The sequence below is a fragment of the Haliaeetus albicilla genome, chromosome 10 (assembly GCF_947461875.1).
Source record: "Haliaeetus albicilla chromosome 10, bHalAlb1.1, whole genome shotgun sequence".
In the NCBI taxonomy this organism is placed as follows: domain Eukaryota; kingdom Metazoa; phylum Chordata; class Aves; order Accipitriformes; family Accipitridae; genus Haliaeetus; species Haliaeetus albicilla.
Genome location: NC_091492.1, coordinates 1,182,603 through 1,204,316, shown reverse-complemented (window position 1 = coordinate 1,204,316; position 21,714 = coordinate 1,182,603). Strand labels below are relative to the sequence as shown.

The 21,714-nt window shown below is 40.3% G+C and overlaps 1 protein-coding gene across 3 annotated transcripts in view; it reads left to right on the top strand.

Moving 5' to 3' along the window:
• The window catches only part of NFAT5 (nuclear factor of activated T cells 5), a 77,451-nt gene that overhangs the window by 5,760 nt on the left and 49,977 nt on the right, over positions 1-21,714 (top strand). The window lies entirely within an intron of this gene.

Below are 21,714 nucleotides of genomic sequence, written 5' to 3'. Positions count from 1 at the left end.
TAGAACTGCTAAACTGGCTCAGCCATGGAAAGAAATGCCCCTCACGTCATGCCTTCTGTTGTATTTACTGTGCCTGTGCTCTTGTGCCGAGACCAGGAAAGCCAGGCTTCCTGCCTGGGCTGGTTTCTTGGGGATCGGTGAGGGAATCCATTTCTGGAGCTTGGGAAGCTGGGCAGGACACCGCAGCACCTCTCCTGCTGCAGGTGTGGATGGAAGAGTGTGAGGCCGTGTTCCTGCCTTAGGTTCTCCTTTGCTGCCTGTTTGTATCTGAGTGTAAATGTGTTGTATGGATCAAGAAGTAGGGGAAATGAAGATGGATTAAGTAAGCTTTTTCTTTAGTTCTAAGACTAGTTGGATTTTTTTCATTGTCTATTTTACTCGTTTTGGATACTTTACATAGTTCCATGACAGTAGTAGATTTTTTTCTATTGGAGAATCTCCATACATTGCCCAGTTCTCTTGTCCTATTTAAATTTAGATATTCAAAGAAAACGTAATTGGAGAGAATATATTTCAGTCCCGTGGAAGGATTTGAGTATTGCAATGAGGAGCTTGGATTGGACTTGATTTAGTGAGATCTCGGCATGAGCATGGCAAGTGTTGCAGTGATCCGTTTCACAAGGCAATGGGCTCTGCTGCTTCGTCAGCTGGGCTTGCTCCTGGAGGAGGGGTGCTGTTGAAGCCTGCAGGCCATGAACGTGTGGTTACCTGTGATCAGATGTGTTGGGTTCAGACTTCTTCCACTTGCAAAGTCAAATGGGTACATTTTATTACGTTGTCTTTTAATCCAGCAATGTTGGGGGGTTCTCAGGGACTTAGAGGTTGGAATACTGTCTTGAGTTATTGTGCAGATAATTTCTCATTGTGGGTACCCTTTAGAGGAAGACACTCTTTCCCCAATACTTTCTTTCCTCCCACCTTTCTTTTTTCAATTCATCGTATTCTTCGTTGACGAAAGGTTATGCCACTCGGCATCTCTTCTGCTTTGTTCTGGAAAGTTCTTTCTGCAGTTTTGACACTTGCTTTAGTAGAGATCTGAAAATTTTTAGAATATGAAAATATTAGGAGTTAAGAGTACTTGTGCTTCAATTAGTTCAGGACCTGCATATTTGAAATAACTTTGTAGCTGCTCATAAGTGGAATCTATAGCATACTGTTGTTTAGTATAGTCAAGAAGTAAATTTTCTATCATGTGTTTCCTAGATTGCAGATTAACATTTTTCAATTCTTGTAAAGCATCTGGTCTTTGTAAGTTTTCAACAGCGTAGTTACCTTTTAGGGTCTGTTGACTAAAAATCATTGTCAGCCTGGAGCCTTGATCTGATTTTTTGCACCGGGACACAGATTACTTAGTTTTACGTGGAAATGTACTTCTTTTGAGTTGGAGAAAATGGAGGAGAAGTGATGCTTTCTTTCATACAAAAAGGCAATGGCCTGAACTCATTCTGAAGTTTAGATACGCTGCTAAACCCTGGCAGGAATTGATGAAGGGCCAAAGTGCAGGTGAAGTAAGGTATGTGGTCATGTCTTTGCAGTTTATCATGTTTGTTATCTTCTCTGTGTTTATGTAAAGAGTAAACTGATGAGATTGAATGAATATTCAGACAGGTTTTGGCTTTCTCATCAGCGAGAACAGCAATTATTTTAGAAACTGACTGAAACGAACTCTCAGGTCTAACTTTGAACAGTGGTGTAACAGCGGATTCTAATGGGCACATAGTAAAATCTTAAGTAACTGCTATTTCCAAAAGCATGCAGTGCTTTAGCAGTGTTTGAAATGGAATGCTCAACATCAGTTATATTATGTTATTAACTTATGTAGTTGTTAGTGATCTGTATAGTGAATATCACCGCACCAGACTAAGAGGAATGTTTGCATTATTTACGTAAATACGCTTTGAAGAATCATTCTCCAATTCCCCTTGATTACTTGTCCCTCCAGCAGTTGGGAAGGTTTTGCAGTTGCTTTGTAAATAATGAGAAAGAACTTCAGGTCACTTTACAAAGTTTATAAAACTAACGCAATATGCCAAAGTAATGCAAAGTTTTGATACTAAAAGCAGATTTGAGTTGTGGTGAAGTTCAGGCTGTTTGGCAAACAAAAGGAAGTTGGATAGCAGTTCCTATTAATGCCCAGATGAGACGAAGCATATAGGAATGAAAGAGATTTAAAGACAGTAATAAAAAGTTTTCAAATGTTGGAGTTCCACTTCTGTTCAGAAAACCTGATATTACAAGCCAGTTGTTTCAGTCTCTCATTGTCTAGAAACCTGATTTTTTTTTTAATGGATTCACTCAGCAGCAGAATCTGTAAGTTTTGATAGTAGCACTACAGAGTGATTGGAAAATAATAAGCTGTAGAGTTCAGTAGCTTCTGTTCCCTATGACAGTTTCTGTTTTCTTGTGCATAGGGGAACATGACCTACTAATGTGACTATTAACTGATAGTGGTCATGCAAGCTGCTTTGTAAAGTGGGGCAGGAAGATGCGAGTTGTAAGTGACGATCTGCCTCCATTAAAATTACATTCCACTTCCCTCACTCAGTGCTTGTCCTCAGAGAATGTTGATGGCAGCAGCGGCTCCTTCTGCAGGCCATAGCAGAGCTTGTGCCAAGCAGCACCGCATATCTATACGTTTGAGTAACACGAGTCCCACTAACAACAGGTTTAACAATTTGGGTATATCTCCCTTTGCTGTGAGGTTCCTTTGTATGTATGTGTGTATATGCTTAACTACTTGGGGTATAACAGGAGTATCTAGAATCTTATGCAGTTATTTTGACTCTTGGTTAGTTTTTGGATTCACCAAGAAATTCCACAGTCCGATCTTGGTGAAGAAATATTTCTTGTCTTCCACTTCAAGTTTATTCTCTCTTCAGTTTAATGTTAGGAGGTCTCCTGGTTTAAAATATTTGAGTATGTTTTTGTTTCTTAGGGGGGAAAAAAGGTGGCTTAGCTTGGAATATGTATTCCTATTAAAGCAGACTTACTGAGGCACTTATAATTACAGTTCCTGCTAGTCTTCCTTGTATCTTGTAAGTAAATGCTCCAGACCCCAGGAACCTGATTTAGGTTAAACTTCTGAATAGAATCAGATGTCCCAGTTGTGCAGGGGGTAAGAGAGGAACAGGGTGAATACTTCTGGAGGCAGCGCCAGCTCTCAGTCACACCATCACTGAGGTTGACAGGGACATCTTGAGATCATCTAATCCAAACCCCCTGCTCAAGCTGCGCCAGCTAGAGCAGTTTGCCTGGGACCATGTCCAGTTGGGTTTTGACTGTCTTCATGGATGGAGACACTACAACCTCTCTGGGCAACCTGTGCCAGTGTTTGGCTTCCTTTGTGGTTAAGATAATTAAGATGGAATTTAATGTGTTTTAATTGGTGCCTGTTGCCTTTTGTCCTGTCACTGGGCACTGCTGAGAGGAGCCTCTCATTCACTCCCATCAGGTATTTCTACACATGGGTAAGACCCCCCTGAGCCTTCTCTTCCCAAGCTGAATAGTCCCAGCTCTCTCAGCTTCTCCTTGGGGGAAAGATGCTCCAGGCCTTTCATCTTCGTGGCCCTAAATGCCTGTCAATTTGTGAGTTCTGAACAGCTTTTACTATTGTTGGGACGTTTGTGAGTTCCCACATCAGAAATTCTCATGTCTAGTGCCGTGTCACAGTCATATTTTTATTGGGGCACTAAGTCAGGTTTTTCCTCTTGAATATAGCAGTTTATTTTCCTGTACACTGAGATTTTGTATCCTATTATCAGTTTTGCTGAGGATATCTAGCAGGTTTAAAACCTACTGCAAGGTGTGAAAGCCATGTTACTCCCTTAAGAAAGGGGGTGACACTTGTTTATCAAGAGCATGTTCCTTTGAAAGTGACTTTCTGGACATTCCTGGAGTTCTGTACTCCAGGCACACTCAGCACGTTAGCAGTTTTAAACTCCTCTCTGCATTTGTTAGTGATAGAGAAAGAACTTCCATCATTTCTTGTAAGTATATTTGTGTGAGTGTGATCAGTGCCCGCCCTTAGCCTGTCTGCAGATTTCATTTGGGAGTAATCTTACTTTGTTTTTTTTTTAGGGCATCTGAATTCTAGACAGGGCCATCTGCCTTGCCTTGAAACTTGAACCACACCTGGAATGGAGTTGCTCTTTAATCAGATGGGGAAATAATTTGGTTTCTTATTTTGTGACCTGAAAGGATTCAGCTTAAGCTTCAGTAATTCAGTTATTTGCTGCCAGTTAAGCAAAAAAGGTGCTTTTGGAGGTGTGGTAGCAAGGAAGGGATTAGATTGTTTAGAGTAAATTTAAGTACTCCTTGCCGTGCAGGTATTTCAATCCGTTAATACAATAGCAAAAGAATTCATTTAGGAAGATTACTGCCTTTCTGCATCTGAGCCAAGGAGTCTACAGGCTTTATTTTTACTGAATTCAGCTTTTAGACATAGAGGAAAGACAGCTGAAGTACTCTCAGCATTTAAAACAAACACTTTCTATAGTGGGATACTAGTTACCTGTTGAAGAAACTCTGAGTACAAGGGTTTTTCCCCCCCCTTTAGAAGTCCAGTAAGGAAAGACAACTTAATCAGCTGAAGAGATCTTTAAGTATAACAGCATATGTGTCGTGGTTTAACCCCAGCCAGCAACTAAGCACCACGCAGCTGCTCACTTACTTCCCTCCCACCCAGTAGGATGGGGGAGAGAATCGGGGCAGAAAAAAAAAAAAGAAGTAAAACTCCTGGGTTGAGGTAAGAACAGTTAAAAGGACAGAAAGGAAGAAACTAGTAATGATAATAACAATAGTAAAATGACAATAATAATAAAAGGATTGGAATATACAAAACAAGTGACGCACAATGCAATTGCTCACCCCTTGCTGACTGATGCCCAGTTAGTTCCTGAGCAGTGATCTGCCCCCCCCAGGCCAACTCCCCCCAGTTTATATACTGGACATGATGTCATCTGGTATGGAATACCTCTGTGGCCAGTTTGGGTCAGCTGTCCTGGCTGTGTCCCCTCCCAACTTCTTGTGCCCCGCTGGCCTTCTTGCCGGCGGGGCACGAGAAGCTGAAAAATCCTTGACTTGGTATAAACACTACTTAGCAACAAGTGAAAACATCAGTGTGTTATCAACATTCTTCTCATACTGAACCCAAAACATAACACTATACCAACTACTGGAAACAAAATTAACTCTATCCCAGTCAAAAACAGGACAATATGACTTTTGAGAAACTGGTCATAGCAGACTATAATGACTCAGTTTATTGGGGAGTGGGGTGGGATAGTCCTAGACAAGGGATGTTGGAATCCTTAAAAGCTTTTGACAGGTACACTTTATCCATCCAGATACGGTCTTTATCTACATGCTTGCCAATTATCCCCATGAACTCTAACCCTCAGTGAACTTATCTTCCGTTATATTGTCTTTCCTTGAATCAATGTCACGCTTTAGCATATACAAGGTGTTGCACAGTTTAACTGTAGGTACAAAACTGAAGAAGATTTGAATGAAGGGGAGAGGAGTACAAAAGCCATGAATGGTATAGCATAGATAAATAGGCCGTGCTTATTTATTATTTTCCTGACTTCAGAGATAAGAGACACCTAATGCAATGTCCAGGCAGCAATTTAAAACAAAAGACAGTTTGGGTTTTTTTGGTTCTTTTTCTTTTTTCTGTACACCATTTAATTACAGAAACAATTGACAGATGTTTTGGGTGGTGACAGGATAAATGGTTTGAGAAGCTGTTAGATTTGTAGATGGTATATCTATTTAGGGAAGCCCATAAACTAGGGAGTTGGTCTGTAGCCGATTGTCAGAGTTTGGACGGTGGTAGAATAGAAATACTCTTTTAAACTTACTGGTTCTTGTAAACCTTTCCCTATAGTTTGCTGCTATCAGAGAAAAGATATGGGCTAATCAATACTTGGTTTGATTTGTTATGACCATCCTTAAGTTTTACATAACTTGGCAGTTCCAGAGCAGTTACACCACTGATTCTTTCATTGCTGTCTCCCTCTGATTCCATTGGGGTTTTAGCTCTGTAGTACAGAAAGGAATCTTTTATCCACATTTTGCCATGAAATGGTTGGCTTAGGTTCCCGCTTGTCTCCTGAGAGTCATGTGTGAACATATTTGGAGAAGAACTTGCTTAATAGTTTGAAAACCTGTTTTTACAAACAACTTGAATCTTTATTTCCTTGAGGAATTCCTTCCAGGTGCAGTGTTTATCACACAGGTTTGCCTGTGGTTGAGGATGCACCTCATTAGTTGCATCTATCTTTATCTGCAGTCTAAGGGAGCCTTGGTGTGTATCAGCAGCACCGCTTGTTAGAAAGAACAAAGGGCTTGTAGATGTAGAGCCTGGGATGGGACTGTAGCACCTTGTGCTTAATGAAAGCTTGCTTTGAACAAAAGCTGTCCATAACACATGCTTCTGCTATGTCATTCAGGCTCACTAAAAGGATTTTATTTATAATCTTCTTTTTCCCTTTCCTCTTTTTTTTCCAATTTCCGGCATGAGTGTGTTCAGAGTAGCTGCTGTTGGTGCTAAATGTGACAAAAAGCTGAGCAGGCAATCTGGGACTCGTGTGCCGTGCTCCGAGATGCCTTGTGACTGTAGGAAATGTGTGTGAGCATCCAGGCTGTCTCTCATTACTTTCAGTGTTTTTTTAACATTGATGCGGTTTTACCTCCTAAGCTGGTATCTTGCAATACCAGAGAGAGAAGTTGGTGAGATACAAGAGTCTTGGGCTCCATTGCTCTCACACAAGTCTCTTTCACCTGATTAGTCAGTTTATTACAAGTTGTGTTACAGATGTCAGGCTTTCTTTCAGCAGAGCTTTCTTTTAGCTGTGCCAAGGAATATTGTTTGTTAAACATTACTTCATGTTTGTTTTTAAAAATTATGTTTATTATCAAACATAGTACTTGAATTATAACTAGAAACCAAAATGATGGTAGGAAGCATAAATATTTCTTAGTTTTGGGGGTGACAAAAGAAAATGCCTTTTAATGTCAGTATCAATAAAATGAATAAAGGGAGGGAGGCATGAAGATAGTTTGTGGGCTCAAGGTGCTAGACATCATTCTAGGAGTTACTAGGACATGTCAAGTCTCCTGAACATAGCCTCTACACCCAGGTTTATAATAAAATACTGAATCTGAGAGATGGTTGCAATGTATTGAAAGTGTCTGAATACCTGTATGCTTTTATTCTTCAAGGTCAAATATTGTGGTATAGCCTCAAAAGAAAAAAAGCACATATGTTTTTCATTGCTGGTGTTGCATTTCTTGTTCTACAGCAAATGTAAGAGATGGCAAAAATAACCCCATCAGAAAGAACTGCAAACCTGAAAAGGCTGAGAAACATTGTTCTGAGACAATAGTAAATTGAGGGTCAGGTGGACTTCTGTGTGTCTCTGAATTCAGATGGTGCATTGCACCTACAGAACTAGCATAACTGGCTGGAGCACTTGATTACCTCTGTGTTTCTGGTGAACTTTGATTTTGAAACAATAGCAGTGTTTTAAAGTGGTTGATAAATAGCTATTCTTTGGTCATACTGTACTTGGGTTTCTTTGAGCATTTGAGAAATTAAGTCTTTGTAGTGACAGAATGTGAAGATGGGGAGAAAACCCAACTATCCTTAAAATTCAGTTTAGTATAGAATCACAAAGAAATGCCATTGTTATAACAACTGTATGTAACACTGTTATATGGCAAAATGAGGTTGTTTTAATTCCTTAATTGAATTTTCATACCTATCATGTTTGGATTCTTTCCAAACATAAGCTTAGCTTGGTTTCCTGCACACTGGAAGACATGGCAACATTGGATTTATTTCTTTTTAAATTCTTAAGGTATTGTGAATGGATTGATTTGTTTGTTTTGTTTTTTTGTTAATTTCTTTTTTTCCCCCCTCCCCTTTCGGGATGTTTATGTGAAAAATGTGCATCTTGAAATACTACTCATCGTATGTGGTAAAGCCTTTCAAATATGTTGCTGAAGGGTTTAACTGTTTAGCGGGGTGGTGGTACCTTGTTGTGTTCATGTACGTGCAGTTCTGTCAGTCCTTAGCTGCTCTGCCTTGTCCATTGTGGTATTCTAGCAGTATCTTTTGAGTTCTTGGGTTTTTGTCTGGAGTTTACAACTGCATAGGATAGACTTTTCAGTAAGTCATTACTGGTCCATTTCTTGAAGTGACAATTACTAAATAATGTTGTTCTCTCTTTCTGAGATGTGTAAAATTGGATGCAAACAAGACACAGGATTTATACTGCCTGTCTACATTTATAAAAGTACTCTTTGAGCTGTGAATGGGGATGACTGAAACACAGCCAGGAAAGCTTTATTTGATATTTGGATGAATGCCATAAATAGAATTCAGCTAACACATGCCTTTGTCAGTTGTTGAAATTCAACTTTAAAAGGATTAATTTCTCAACCCTACCCTGCTGTGCAGAATCCTGAATACTGAGTTTAACAGTTTTCCTGAAGTTTAGTGGGATACTGCAGTAACTGATTTTTGTTCAGTTATGAATTGCTTGCAAAATTACCTTTTTATTACTAGCATTTTTGGTACTAACACTTGTCCGTTAAAAAAAAATGCAAGAAGCAACTTTTAGCTTTCATTTTTATTTTTAAGTACAAGAAATAATGATATTACAGTTGTGATAAAATTTTAATGACTTTGGTGGTTAATATATTACTGATCATCTGCCCTTAAAATACAGGTGGCTGTCTTTCCAGCAAACTCTTCTCCACTAACATACTATAATGTGCATTTCAGTGTTGGAGTAGCAGCATTTGCAGACAGGATTTGGATTTTACAGTGTCCAGTGCTACATCATCAACATGGAGTGCTCAGATCCTCTGCTGATTCTTCAGAGCTGAGCTGCACCACCACAAACTCTTTAATCATAAAGTTTTCTAGTGCAGGCAGAACCGTGGCATCTGCCTTTCCCTATGTGCTCATGAATCGTGTTGATTTAGGGTTTGCTGCTTTTGTCTGAAGCCAGAGGGGACTGGAAGGAAGATTTTCTGTTTGGCTGTGTAAAACATCCTTGTATACACTGCAGTTCCTTTGAAAACCTGCCACTGTTGCTGTAGCAGCAATATCGTTCTGCCAGTATTGACAATAACAGGAGTGCTGGCGGGAAGACTTGCTTCCAGTCTTTTACTGCTTTGCCATCTACAGATACGCTGAATACAGTGTGGTAGATAAAGAGGGAGGGAATAGTACCCTATGGTTTGTTTCACTGTGCTCTATTTCAGAGGTGCTACTGAAATGAAAGCACCAGTACAATTTGTGTCGGGAAGCGTACCAACTGTCTTGCTGACATACCCTCATTTGAGAGCTGTGTGAAAAATAGTGGTCCAATACGTTAACGTGTACAGGAACAGAATGAAGTAGTCTTTATGTATTTTAGGTTACACTGTCAATTTCAACCAAGTCCTATGTTTAATCACATTTATTCTGAGATGTACTCGAAGACATGAAATAAAAGCATTGTTTTAGTAAATGTTACCTAGTGGATTGAGCACTGGACTGCAGCCTGGGTACACGAAATTTGATTGTGTCCTGTTGCTGGTGGGCTGGCTGGGGGGCCTTGCGAGTTATGTTCTTCCTACGGCTCAGTTTCTGCACTTGCAAAAATAGGAGTAATCAGACTAACAACTTTGTAAACTGTTTTAAGGTGTCTGCATCAAGACTATTAGTAATGTATTGTGTCCTTTTGCTCAGTGTCACTAAGTATAGGCTTTTTCTTGCTCTTTGGCTTTTGCCACACAGCTATGCAACAAGCACTTTGCATTCTTTGAACAGCCGCTGCGTTTTATCTATTCTTAGGTATGCTCAAGTAGGGTCTTCCCTTGCTCCGTATGAAACTTAAACCTGTCTTCAGGGCTGTTTGCCTCATTTTTCACTACTGCTAAGCAAGCCTATGTTAAGTCTACTGAAGTTGCCAAGATGTTAAGAAATATGAAGATATGATAGTCTGTAATATATCAAATCCTCTTTGGACAGATACAGAACAAAAGCTGATTTACTCTTTATGTTGTCTATTCTTTCCATCTTTCAAGTCTTTTTTGTAACTTTATCATATAAAATCTCTGCTGTACCTTAAGCAGAGCTGCCGTTGTCCGCAGTTATTGTGCGCGATTCTCACTTCGGCGAGTGAGAGTTTGGATCTTCCATGGAGTACTCAAAAAAGCCAACCAACTAAAGAAAAAAAGAAAGGAAAAAAACCCCCAAACCCAAAACCCCAATGACAACAAAACCACCACAGTGGAGTAGAAAGTACTTTAGCGGTCACAGATTCTTCTGGCCTGTGCCTACCTCAGTCTGTTTCTCGTCTGTTTTTATGCACTAGGCGCTCTGTCTGTCTTCTAGTTGCCTTTCTCAGACTCTCAAAGCTTCCTCTGTTGAGCTTCTTACTGAGTGCTCGTTATCCTGCTTTGGCTTCTCGTCTGTGCAGTCCCTGTTCCTATGCACTGTGCCAGCCCCCTTATCAGCAACAATTCTTAAAATACACCACTGGCTATATGCAAATTCTGTTTCATCTGCATGAAGGTATATGTGTGTATTCTCATTGTAGCTGTAGTAATGTTTCATCTTGCTAACTCGGAGACAAAAAAGGAATACACTGTCTATATTTTCACTGCAGAATTTACTCCAATGGGTCCTGATGTTACTTCTCCCAGTTTAGCCTAGATAAAGCGAGAGCAGTCACTGTGTCGTGGAATGTGGAGTTTCTGTATTGGTTCCAATACCTGTTATACTTGAGGGTGGGCTAAGGTTTCTGAAATGTATCCTCTGTTCTCTGTGCTGTAATAACCAAACTTGTTCAGTAAATTCTTCTCCTGAGATCTGCAGGAGAACCTGTTTGTCTTTGGTGGATATATGGAGGGAGCTGTGGGGAGCGCTGAGAACTGGAGGGCTCATCAGCTGGCTCTTACAGGTTCTTCCTGACAGGTAAAATAGTTGGCTTCAAAGTATGCCCACACCCAAGCTTTTGTATACAGAAAAATCCATGAGAGTCACATGACACTAACATTTTGCAACAAAGCAAGGCTTTGATTAGATGTTGAGTATTTAGAGCTGATGTAACACTCCATTACCCCCATCATTCTTTAAAAACTCTTTGTGAACTTAAGTATTGTGATAGAATCGGTGGCTTACAACAGACTCAACCACTAAACTATATTGTTTATTGTAGACACTGGACTTCCGAGTAGAACAGAACTTCAAGTTAAACAAACAAACCACAGGGTCTTCTGGCAGATTCGGAGGCCTAGATTTTTCAGGTGTAGAACAGATTTTGGTTTTAGCATCTCTTACCCACAAAAGTTTCTGGATGATACTCAGTTGCATATATAGTTTTATTAAAATGCAGCTACTTTTGGAGCGAGGAGTGACAGTCAGGGCTTTACTTGACATTTGGAACCTTGGTAATACAGGTTTAGCCCAAAACTGTGTCTTAACATGAACTGATCAGCATCATAGAATCTTTATACATGTGTGTATGGGTACTCTGCACCTGAATTTGTATGCTTAGCTGGGTATGTGGTGGAATATGGACACAATTATTTTTTCCTTTATAGAGTTTCTTTAATTTGCTGAGCATGTGTGTTCCACTTTAGTTTTCTCACCTGCCTCACATGTGTGAGTACTTGCAGATTCATGTATTTCTAATTGTTTTTTAATCTTAGTTCCATGCAAACAACTCTCTTTGCCTGTTTGCTTGCTTGGTTTTTTGATCAGCTTAGAGTACATCATTAGAAGAGATTTCTGCTTCGATGCTGCCAGCTGATTAGAAGAGTACACCAAGGTTTTGTCTAATCTCTGGTGTGACTGTCATGTGCTGCAGCAAGGAAATGGCTTTGGAAGAAGCAGCCAAATCTGTATGGGTATTAAAACATGTTGAGGAGTCTGGTATCAGTGGGGATCAAATGGGCAGCCGTTCAGTGCAGGGAGCTTATTAAAAGACAAGGATTAACTTTGCTGTTGTTCATGAGGTCACAGAAGTGGTAAGGGATTTCCAGGATGTACCTACCCTTAAAGGCAAAAAATGCCAGCTGCAAGTGGAAAATGCCCTGTCTTTGCCTCCACTGCAAACAATTTGGCTGTTCACATCATCACCCGTTTACTGATCGTGCTCTCCTGTGTGATTGCCTTTTGAGTGGGAAGGCTGTCATTACCTTTTAGTCTAGTGGTGGGGATAAAAGGGATGCTGCTGAAGAAGCCCTCAGCATTAGAGGGGGTAAAGTCACAGGAACAGATCACTGTGATGGAAGAGACAGACGGGTGGGCTGGGAGAGAGCCGGGGCTGTATTTCAATGACCTCCTCAAGGCTAGGCTTGGGGAACAACCTGGAGAAGTGGCATTGAAGTAGGAGTTGGAGCTGCAGCCAGATTAAGTGATGTCTGACATCTTTGTTGTTAAGTGGAAAACTGTAGCAAAAAGAGGGATTTTCCACATCATGATCAGACATTGATTTAGAGGCTATTATGTGCAGTGGAAGAATGGCTTCAGCTAAAGGCAGAAGCAATACTTCTTTCCTGGGTTCCTCTTTTGTGTTCTTAACTATGTGTTGTCACAAATAACCTGCCAACATTTCCCCACTATTACAAGTTTTACTGGTTATTCTACTGAATTTACATTGATTACTTAAAAAAAAAAAAAAGGGGGGGGGGCTGAGGGGCAATTATATGCCTAGAAAGCAGAAATGGCTATTTTACTGCATATTGCTTTCTTAGTTCTGTAGCAGGATTCTGTGGACCTGTAGCAGTCTGGAGTAGATGACCTTTTCAGATGATGATATCCATCTCCGTCTACGTTAGTTATGGCCTCATTTGCTAGTAGGTCAGGGCAAAGTTCTCCATCAAGTTTGTAACTTGGCTTCCATGCATGGAAGTTGTGGGTGGCATGGCTTTGCTTCTGGTACAGCATAGCAAAGCGTAAGGAAATCACTGGTATATCTAAAGAGCATTCCATAACATTTAAGTGTTTGGTGGTACTGGCAAAATGAGGATGCCTGCATTCATCATGGATGAGCCTGCTGTTGCTCTTAAACATTGGAAACGTGTATTCTCTGCTGTTTCTGTATCTTCTGTTCTCCCAGTGTCACCAAGTGCTGAGTTACAAGAAGCAGCTTTTTGGTCAACCAGCCAGAAGGATCTCAATTAAATTTGCTGGTAGGCTAAGAAAGCCTCACAAAAGTTTGAGGACAGACAAGATCTTTTATAACATCATGAACCAGTCCTAGCACAGTGCGAGTTAACAAGGCACTAAATTACTAGAAATTGCAGTTCTTAATCTGTATAGCTGAAATTCCTACATAGATGCAACCGAAAAGTAATTCAAGTTTCGTTAAAGATTGGTAGCTGCAGAAAAGTCTTGCAAGTGCTGCGTGTGATGGACTACTGGATCCATGTGTACCTGGTTTGCTCCATTACAGCTGAACTGATGATTTACAACTACTTTCATTAGCTATTTTGGGGAAACTACTTCTCTTTCCTCTTCTGCCTTCTGTCCTCTTGAAGTGACAGCATCTATCTCCGTTTCAGGGTTAAACTTGGATTATTTAACAAGTGACCTTTTACTTGAAAGTGGCTTCTGTTCTGACTGTAGGAGGTTAGCTGAAATTCTGAAATGAGAATTCTCCTTTTTCGTTACAACGGAGAGTACTCTCCATGGTGAGAATATGCATGCTTTGGAAAAAGTGGGGCTTTCTTTGGGACATGTCCAAAGCTGCAGTGACTTCTCACAGAACCTTACAGTTGTCTTAGCACTCCCAAACAGGAATCAGTTGTGTTGTGTTCCCTTTGTTTCCATAAGCTTAACTGCTATGTTTCTAAGAATAAAGTTTAAATACAATCACAGTTTCCTAGTTAGTAAGGAGGAATCTAATGTGGCTGGTCACAAGGCATGGTGTGTTTCTGAAAGCTCCTTTGATACTGTGTTGTTGAGAATCGTTTACAAATTTCAGTATAGTATTTTCTGTTGGTGGTGATGGGGGAAGCCTGGAGTACTTAGATTTTGCTGTAAGCCCAGATGCCTGTAATTTAGCTTGGTTAGTCTGTATGTAGAAATCTAAAAACGTGCCTAAGGGGCAACTGTGTGTGTGTGTGTGCCCTACGGTAAAGTGAGTAAAATAGGAAAAGGAGCAGCACTTAGTAATTTCAGTTTGCCATCACGAGCCACCAGCCTTTTGTACTTCCACTGTAATATCATCAGATCAGCTTCACCCACCGTTTCCTACCTTCTCCGAGTTATTTTGCCTAAATCTTTCTGTGGCCTTTCCTCTCCTTCAAAGATAGAGCTCCTGTCACCAGCAGCTGGGACTGATACAGATACATGTTGACCCAAGGATATGTTTTTGTGTAGACTGATCATAATGCATCCAGCCCTTTCACAGATGGCTTTTGTTCAGTTCTTTTAATTTAAAATGAACTGATTTTTGGTTGTGTGTAGCAGTTTATACTAGCATCCCTTCTATCAGTGTTGTATATCCTTTTGTGTTCCTTCAGGATTTGTTGCTGCTCTTGCTGTTTTTTTTTTTTTTTTTCCAAAAAAGTGGTGGTGAATACCTTTCACCTGAGAGTCGATGCTGGCTCGGTTCGCGCCGATAGCCAAGTGTACTGGAATGCCTATTGTTTGGCTCGGGTGCGCTGTTTTTGATGTGCTGCAATAACGAGCAAGTCCAGTATCATGTTACTTGATTATTTTTCATTAACATTTCAATTCTGAATGTTTTGTGCAGTGTCAAGCAGTACACTAACAAAATCTTGTCCTCCCCAGATTTAAGATTTTGTGGTGTTGGACATTGACCTAATGTTTGGTGCTGTTCTGGTCAGTAAAGCCACGTGAAATATAATTTTCTGAACTGTCAGTATAACTGGCAGGAAGATCAAAGTTACAAGCAGCTGATCTCAGATGAGAGATTATAGGAGTAGGATAATCGGATAAAGAGCAGTTGAAGAAATTTGACACTTTTTAAAATACTTTTTGCAAATCTGCCTGTCCCTATGTGTCCTTCAGTAGTAGAATTTGCAAAGCTTGAGCTCATCTAGTTAGTCTAGTTGAGGTATTTTGAGGGAAGATACAAGATGCAGAAGTTTATTATAAATAAGATATCTAATAACTGATTACATGAGTGCATGTGACAGAGGGCAGGTGAAGGTTTGTGGAAATGAGTGTGTGTGACTCTTGGCTGATCATTAGTATTTTGTTTGTGTCTCAATCTTCTTTATATTTCATAATAACAGTAATCCTGAAATGTACATTCCTCTCTTCCTATATGGACAAAGAATATGTGTTTAGGGGAGATGTTGGGTATAAATGGAGCTACTTCTTGCAAAAAAACCCCTAGAAACTTGAGATCAACTAATATATTCATCAAGGGGATTTGAAATCAGCAATAAGTTACAGGACACTGTGCTGTCAGCTGGCTGAAACTTGACTCCTTGATTCAACACAGTGGCTGCTGAAACCAGGAATTCTGTCTATATACTTATTCTTGCTGATTAGGCAAAAATACATAATGATGCTGAATTTTTATTTTTGCCTTCAAATGCAATACTGCATTTATATAACAGCCTTTTCTTTTTGTGGGTGTTTTCCACATGAATAAATGTAAAATCGTAGCAGAAAACTTCATATACTCAGTATTTGTGTGTGCATGCACACATGTAAAACATGGTGATGGAGGTGAGCTGATCAATAGGGGAGGGAGCTTTAGCTATTTAAATATGCTATCAGGCATGGAGCAAAACTGTATCCTCTGGGGAAGAATTAGTTTCCTTGCAACAACTCTAATCTTTCTGGAATTTGTCAGTTTTTGCTTTAATGCTATTTATAGTGCAGCATATATAAACATTGGCCTGTGTTTAGGTGAAAACACAAAGTTTCATTTGAAGTCTGATTTGTGAAGAGCAGGCTTGTTGCAGCAAGCTTTCTTAAAGGTACCCAAACAATTTTGGATTCTTCAGAGAAGTGTTGAAATGATAGCTCCTAGTAATCCAGTTCACTAAAGAAGTGTTTTAGACTATGAAGCTACATCTGTTCTGAAGAAAAGCCAGGATTTGTTTTTTTCTTAAAGTTTGGATTTGACCTTAAACTTGTGCCATGTGTTCATAGAATCATAGAATGGTTTGGCTTGGGTGGGACCTTTAAAGATCACCTAATTCCAAACCCCCTGCCATGGGCAGGGACACCTTCCACTAGACCAGGTTGCTCAAAGCCCCATCCAACCTGGCCTTGGACACTTCCAGGGATGGAGCATCCACAGCTTCCCTGGGCAACCTGTTCCAGTGCCTCACCACCCTCACAGTGAAGATCATCTTCCTTACACCCAATCTAAATCTACCCTCTTTCAGTTTAAAGCCATTACCCCTTGTCCTATCACTACACTCCCTGATAAAGAGTCCCTCCCCATCTTTCCTGTAGGCCCCCTTTAAGTACTGGAAGGCCGCTGTGAGGTCTCCCTTCTCTTCTCCAGGCTGAACAACCCCAACTCTCTCAGCCTGTCTTCGCAGGAGAGGTGCTCCAGCCCTCTGATCATCTTCGTGGCTCTCCTCTGGACCCATTCCAACAGGTCCATGTCTTTCCTGTATTGTGTTAATGCCATGGTTTTGATCTCTTTTTCCTCCTTATGTGCTACCCAGCAGACCTCCCATGTTTTCCCTCCCTTCTGTTTGGGACATTCTTAAGTGGTATTTCTCACGCTGCTGGGAGGGGAGGGAAGTTATGGGGAGCCATGAGAGCAGAGGGGAAGATAGGCCTGGAAGAACTGGGGAGGCAGAGGAGGCATTGATGGTGGTCTGGCCTGTGCTGTCTGTTTTGGACCTTCGTGGTGCTGTTTGTTGTCCTCTTCCACCACATCTGTGTTCTCTTGGCTGCACCTCACTGTGACTTCTTCAGCAGCGTTCTCTTCCCTCCTAATAGCTTGCTCTGTCTTCTCATATTTACAGCTGTCAAGGCTAATGTCAGCTTCTTTTCCTAGTGTAGGGTGCATCTTCAATTTTAGGTGTGGTAGCCAAGCATATTGGGATAAAAAATGGGTGTCATGTTTTAGACCATGTTTCAGGTAGTTTGGTATTTTATCAATGAAGCATGAAATTAAAGATTTGCTCTTCATGGTCTTGTGATCTTTGGGAATGTGCTTCAATTCTAATTCTAGCTTTTCCCTCCCTCCCTCTCTTTATTGTATTGTTAGAATTATTCACAAAGATTATAATTGTGCTTGTTAGGATTACTGCTAAAATTATGTGTTCCCTGAGAAAAAAATATGCTGTAGGAGTTTTGGATCTGAGCATCCCTTTTGAAGCAGCAAACTTGACAGAACCTTCATCATGTTTGAGAGTTAAAAAATAAATTTGTTAAACAAAAAACCCCCAAACCAACTACCAACCCAAAGAGAAAAGCTCACTCTTACCTAATAACTTGGCTTTTGGAAATGAGGCTTTGTAATCAGCACCAAATATCTTCTGAGTCATGACAGAATTATAATGATGAGCAGCTCTCTCCTCAAAGAGGATTTCTTGAGAGACAACAGAAAGAAATGAAAGTGTATGTATATATATGCAACACAAACCTAAAAATATAAAGTTTTCTCCACTTACATGCACGCACACATGCTGTGTTATGATCCCTCATTTTGGGGCTCATCAATAAACATTTTGCATAACAGAAATACTTGGTGAGTTACTTCCAGTGTCTTAGGTGTAAAAGAATATTCAGCATAAGTAGAGCTGCCTGTCAAGTGACTGCAGCAGCTTTAAATACTGCTACTACTCCTCCAGGGGCAGCAGCCTTCCCAGCTCTGGCACAGTGGAGCGTGTGAATTTCTTAGGTGGCTCAGTAGGATGAATTTGTTGCAGGGTGCACTTTGAACTAAAATCACTTTTTGTCAACAAAGCTGAATGGGCATAATTTTCTATACGACAGGTTGCGATGGATACCTTGGCTGGTAATTACAGTGCAGCAGCTGCTTCAGTGCTCAACATCTGCCTATGGCTGTTTTTTTGACAGAAGTGAGCTTGGATTTTACTAACCTCCTGCAGGTAGTAGTATCAGTGCCAGCCAGAATAAAGGCTGGTGCTAATTTATGAGGGATTGCTGTCTGGAGCTGTTGCACAAACTGCTGGCTGCAGGGGCAATAATACTTAGAGGCACAGGGATGTCAAGTAGGGAAGTAGTTTCTCACATCGTAATTGTATTTTTCTTCAGCTGGTATTTGTGCTTTTCATTGTTGGGACAAAATCTGAACCTTTCATTCTTCAGTCTCTTGAATTGAGATATTCATCTTGAAGAAAACTTGTAGTTCAGCAGAAAATACACCCACACATATCTTGTGGTTTCCAAACGCCACATTTTATTTGGAGGATTTTTTTGATGTATTGATAGCTATGCCAGCGTCTGAGCTTATGGGAGCCATTCAACATGGAAATAAGTAAAAATTTTCACTGAAAACTGCTTGGGATTTTGTGGTTCACGGAAGCCTTCTCAGAATGGAGCGTGACAAATAAATGTCTGCAAAATAGGCAGCGCTGGCTGTGTTTCTGTGCTGGTAGAATGTGAAGTGGCTTGGGAGCATGAGTTACACTGGCTTGTTTTTAGAAAGGTACAAACACATAGGTTTCGTTCTTTCATATAACTTCCCTGGGCTTTGTACATGAGGACTGAATTCACAGCTTAGGAAAGAAAGAGGAGAACTGAGACTGGAAGTCCCCAATAGCAGTCAGTATAAGTACGTTAACAGGGTTCTTGCTCTAATGCTTCCATGTATTAAAGCAGATCTGAATTTACAATGACACCTGTTGATAAATTGTATTGTCCTTATAGTGCCAGTGCAGAAACTGCCTGACAGTGGCAACATGAAGTAGTAGCTGAGCTTTTTGGTTTCCCAGTTCTGGATCTTACACTGTCTTCCCTGTTGTTAAAGCTGTGAACACAACTGCATAGGGTCTTAAATTCTGTTAGGTCAAACGTGCTCCTTTTTGCAAGCCAGATAATGTACAACCTCTCTACTCTTCTTCAGTGGATGGTCCAGCTAGAACTTGGCTGGTAGATATTTAAATTTTTTTACCCAAGGCAGAGTAGGTTACAGTTGATCTTCCAGCGCCCTGTTTGCTCCTGCTGTTCTAAGAGTGAATACCTGTTGCATCTCTTTCCCATGAATTTAGCACTCGTGATTCACTGGCGGAAGTATATTCAATGCAATTAAAAAAAAAATAAAAAAAATTCTCTACTTCCTTTACCTTCCTCAGATGATTTGTTCGCCCCCCCTTTTACTTCCTGCTCTCTCTTCGCTTCTTAAGAAGAACTGTGCCTTGATAACCCCCTTTCTTCCCCCTCATTGGCACAGCAGGCATAGGGAGATGGTATTTGGCTAGTAACAATTTTAAATGCAATTTAGTTTGGGTTTTAATTTTTTAATTGGATTCAAGTCTGTATGCACCTGTAACTTAAGTAAAAATTATAAGATAAAAAATAAAGGCATGATTCGCCTTTTTTAATAAAAGCTAAAATTTAGAGTATGATTAATCTATGTAAGTGCTCATACACACAAAAAGTACACAATAGTCCTGCTTAATAAAGTGTAATATGTTATGATTTGTCATGGTTTAACCCCAGCCAGCAACTAAGCACCACGCAGCTGCTCACTTACTTCCCTCCCACCCAGTAGGATGGGGGAGAGAATTGGGGCAGAAACAAAAAAAACAAGTAAAACTCATGGGTTGAGGTAAGAACAGTTAAAAGGACAGAAAGGAAGAAACTAGTAATGATAATAACAATAGTAAAATGACAATAATAATAAAAGGATTGGAATATCCAAAACAAGTGACGCACAATGCAATTGCTCACCCCTTGCTGACTGATGCTCAGTTAGTTCCTGAGCAGTGATCTGCCCCCCCCAGGCCAACTCCCCCAGTTCATATACTGGACATGATGTCATCTGGTATGGAATACCTCTGTGGCCAGTTTGGGTCAGCTGTCCTGGCTGTGTCCCCTCCCAACTTCTTGTGCCCCGCTGGCCTTCTTGCCGGCGGGGCACGAGAAGCTGAAAAATCCTTGACTTGGTATAAGCACTACTTAGCAACAAGTGAAAACATCAGTGTGTTATCAGTTCTCATACTGAACCCAAAACATAACACTATACCAACTACTGGAAACAAAATTAACTCTATCCCAGCTGAAACCAGGACATCACTAAAAAAGAACTAACCTTTTTTGGGGGAAAGAAAATGAGAAGCATCACTGTAATCATATCTTTACATAACCAATTTTAAACTGCTCTAATTTATTTTACTTTGAAAGCCAATTTTATGGTGTTGAAAATCACTAGTTCAGAAGAGTGAGAAATCAGACCATAATAGCTGAGGAAAAAGTTAATTTTAGAAGGGAACTCATCTTTGAGGGAAATGCTAATGCAGCTGTTCCTCCTAGTAAAAACAGGAGCAAAAGTATGAAAAAATATCTATGCCTTTTCCCTTTACCTTTTGTACCTTTTAAGATCTTCAGTAAGGATAAGTAATTTTTTTTTTCCCTGCTGATTATTCCAAAGAATAAAACTATGAGTTTATGGTTAGTGAACTTGAGCTGTCTCAAAATATTTTACTTGGACGTTGTCTGAGCATTATGGGTAACTCTTATAGAAAACCTTTGCAGAGATTTCTGCTTGGGATTTGGATTGCAGCCTCTGGTTGCTAATATTTTGATCATCAGCTTAAATTAAAAAAAAAAAAAAGTTTATTTGTCACAGTACTGAAAAGTTAGTTCTCCAAAAAGTGGGTGTAACTGAAAAAAATTTAAAAAATCTTGCAGCAGATGGGAAGTTTGACGGGCTGCAGAGCTAACTCACATTACAGCTCACCACCAGTTCCCAGCCGTTGTTGGTAGTTGCTTGTGATTTTGTACATAACAGACAAGTAGTATCCTGTAAACAGCATTAAAGTTTTCTTGGGCTCTTTTTATGCCAGTTAGTGGTGGGAGTATTTGCCCTGTTACCCAGTATGGTAACTGTTCTGGTTTGTGGCATAGCCAGCATTTGCTATGTGTTATATTTTAAATACAATTATATGTTGCTAGGTGTTGTATACCTGTAGATGTCTTGAGTATGCTTCATTTTTTATAGGGCCTAATGCAGTTAAAACTTTTTAGTTAATAACTCAGGGTTTCCTAATTTTTACAGAATTGTTGCACAAAGATATTTTACCTTAGGATCAATTGAGTATAAATGTTGCTTCACGGGGGGAAAAAAACTTTAAAAATGCACATTGAGTTTTCCATATCTGTCTCAGGCACCTAAATAATACATATAAAGGAATTTCATAAAGTTTTGTGGTGTAGAATTGTTGATTCAGCTTATAGCTCTTAACCTAGGTTCCTTATATCTCCAGATCAGGTGTTTGAAATGATGCAGCTTTGGTGTATCTCCTGGAAGAGGTGCATATACGGCTGTGTGCTCATGCCCGAGTGGAGTTGTTATCTCAGAATAACTCAGTGATACATTCTCAGTTGTTGGGTGCAGTGAGAGCTCTTGCTAACTGAACGCAGAGGTAGCCATCTGACTGTAGGCAGTGACTGCTGGGAACTGTCAGCAAGCGTGGAGAAGCAGGTTGAATGTGAGGATGTTGACTTCACTTCTTGTGTCTTGGCTGCTGAAGCCATCAGGTGAGCCATGTATGGTGGCCACAGCTGCTTCACAG